The sequence below is a fragment of the Sinocyclocheilus anshuiensis genome, unplaced genomic scaffold (assembly GCF_001515605.1).
Source record: "Sinocyclocheilus anshuiensis isolate Anshui unplaced genomic scaffold, SAMN03320099.WGS_v1.1 scaffold70, whole genome shotgun sequence".
Classification (NCBI taxonomy): Eukaryota; Metazoa; Chordata; class Actinopteri; order Cypriniformes; family Cyprinidae; genus Sinocyclocheilus; species Sinocyclocheilus anshuiensis.
The window spans coordinates 2336987-2340277 of record NW_015542377.1 but is presented as its reverse complement, the minus strand read 5'-3'; positions in this window follow the sequence as shown (position 1 = coordinate 2340277).

Genomic DNA, 3291 nt, shown 5'->3' with positions numbered 1-3291 from the left:
TACATCACTGAAATATGCATGCCACCTTTATTAACATTTAAGGGTGGATGCCAAGCAATTGCAGGTGCTCTCACACATCAGGTCACATATTAGCTAATCCTTGCACCGTCATTTGTACTGTATTATTAAATTAGTGATATTGTGCTATCCATAAAGATTTTATTACTTGTTATACTTAATATTAATGACTTAATTTTATAACACTGGGAATCACTTGAAAGTGCTTAATTCATCCAAGTCAACTCAAGTTTTCAACTCAAGTCTTCACCTTTTGTCACAGGTACATATCAAATCCCTTTTGTTAATAGTTACATTACTATAGTGTTTTAAATATTCTTGCATTTTTCTGTTTTCTCTATTTTCTTTTGTTATTTAGAGAAATTATCATAATCAGTCTTTATCTAATAATACTTATCTAGAACAGAGAATAGATAGGTCATTATAACGAGAGTGGCCGTTCACATAAAACAAAAAATTAAAAACAAAAATATTTTCTTTAAAAAAAAATGACACTCAGTAGGAAATTTTATTTTCACAACAGGCCATGCATTATGTAGGGACATGGTGTCTAGGAACAAAAAATATTGTGCTCCCCTGAGAACCTTGCTCGCAAAAACAATGAAATATGGTTTTTCCTCCCTTTCCACATATTATTTCCATCACAAAAGTTTTGGGCAACACTTTATTTTGATGGTCCCTTTTGATCATTCTGTTGACAATAAGTAACATTGCACCGTCATGTCAACTAACTCTCATTATATTATTAGTAGACTGTCTGCTTAATAACTGCTAACTCTTTATTGTGATGGTCTCCGAACAGACATTCTACTAACTATTCTAACCCTAACCCTACCAGTCTACTTATACTTTACTAACACTCTAATTAGAGTTAGTAGACATGTAGTTGCAACACAAAATGTGTTAAAGGAACCTTCAAAAGAAAGTGAAACCAAGTTTTGAGAACAAACACATGTTTTTCTGGGGAATGCAAAAGTTTTGCAAGAGAATTCAAAATCAATATTGATATATTGTATATTGACATACTGAAATATGTTGGATGAAAATGAATGGCCATATTGAAAAATGATGGTTGCACTGTTTCACAACAGAAAATGTGAAAGATTTTTTGCCATGACAATGTGAATACTTTGTTTGCTGTACATGAATTTGTAATTTGGATTCCAGTTTTAATCTCAAGGCGTTAAAGTTTTCATCTTTAAGTTGCAAAAATAGGTTTACTATATATTCTTCAAGCACTTTATATCTACACAAAAAATGGCTCTGGAACTGTAGCATACGGAAGCAAGGGGGGAAAAAATAGCCAAGCCAAATGAGAGGGGCAAGCAAAGTCAATGTGTCACAATGTTCTTGAGTACACCTCTTGTATTTCCACCCAAAGAGACACACTTTGGAGAAACTCCCAGTCTACAGTTTGAGGGGGAATACAGATATTCATCAAACCTGTCTGGGGAAATTCCCCTGGACCCCATGTATCCATGCCTGAAGATGGGGAACCGGGTGGCTCTGTTGAGTCAGATAAATCTTCACTGTCCATCTGGAACACTGGGACTTTGGCATGACAGAACAATGTTAGATAGTAATAGAAATGTTGAATTTTAGTGTAGCTTTGACAGATATTATTCCCCAAAAATCAGACCGCAAATGTTTTGTGATCTAAATCATGAATATTGATTTGAATATTGATAGATCAGTGGAAAACAACAACATATTTAAATGCTTCATGCTAAGAATGATTGATGGCTGGAAGGGAGAAAATGATGGGTAGATAAATACAGAGTAGAATGGTGGTCTGGATAACAGATACCCACCACACAGTGGACCAATATTGTTCTTTCTCTGCGATGGCACTTGTGCTGTACAATGAATGAGCTGAGATTCAGAGGCTACAGAGGTGATTCCCACTGTCCAGTGGTTCTGTGTTTAGCATTCATTCATTCAACAGCATAAGAAAGTATCATTTTAAACTGTTTGTCTGCATGTAGCACTGTGTGATTGTGTAAGCTTGCTGGTACAGTGGTGGCAAGTGAGACCTGTTGTGTTTCAGGGAGACATGCGTGCCACAGTCGCCAGGGAGTGAGTACTCTCTTGTCACTGTGAGAAAGTGAGAGAGCTGGAAGACCAGCTGTGCCACTGAAGTCAGAACAGATGGACACAGTTTCACTCACATGCTGCCTAGCAACAACAAATATCAACAAGTTACGCTGTTGTCGTACACTCGTGCATTTTTTTTTTGCGTTGATTTAGCTGTTGCTCCCATAAGTTGTATTGGCAAGATTGCAAGAAGCCCCTTAGGCTTGCAAATGCTGCATTTATTTAACCTAAAAGCAGTAATATTGTGAAATATTATGACAATTTAAAATAACCATTTTCTAAAATGTAATATATTCTTGTGATTACAAAATAGTTTTTGTGGAAAATATAATACTTTTTTTTTTTTTCAGGATTCTTTGATGAATATAGAGTTATAAGTTATAAATGTCAACATTATAAATGTTGTTGCTTTCACTTTTGAGCAATTTAATGTGTCCTTGCCAAATAACGTGTTAATTTCTTTCAGTAAAAAAATAAATAAAAAATGGCTCTCAGAGGATATCATTTGATCTGGCTCATCTGTAAGATGTCATTTTACTAAAAAGTTGTTTTCTAACATTGTCAATGGCTGCGGTGTAAAAGAAGGACCCTTTACAACCTCATGCTTCCTTTGACAAGCGTTTAAGTGTTTGTCCATGTATACGTGTGGGAGGGACCATTCTTCCACTGTGGACTTTTAAATATTTAATCAATGTCCACACACTTAGTAGTGGGAGCAAGCAGTCCAGCAGAAGCAAGTATGTTGCAAGGAGAAAAAGGAAAGAGACAAAGGGAGGTAAGTGAGACACACAGACCATGTCAGAGGAAACGGTGTGTGATCTTTAAGAAGGAGCTTTGTTTGTGAACCACAGGAAAATGACATGATTTGCTTCGTGAGGCAGCTCCCCAAAACAAAATAATTAGGTCTATTAAAATTTGATGATCATGTTTCCGGTGCTGGGAAAAGAAAAAAAAAACACAGCTGGACTCGACATTAATATAGTTATGATGGATTTATGAGAAATGCATTAAAGTTAAGCTTGACGGAGATGTAGAATGGACCCTCATATTTAGGCAAACAAAACAAACAATTATAATGCGGTAACAGTTTAGTTTTACAGTAATCTTGAGGTCATTCGTTTCTGAAGAATCACTTGCATAGATTAATTAACACTAGTTAATTTATGTAAAAGAAGTAGT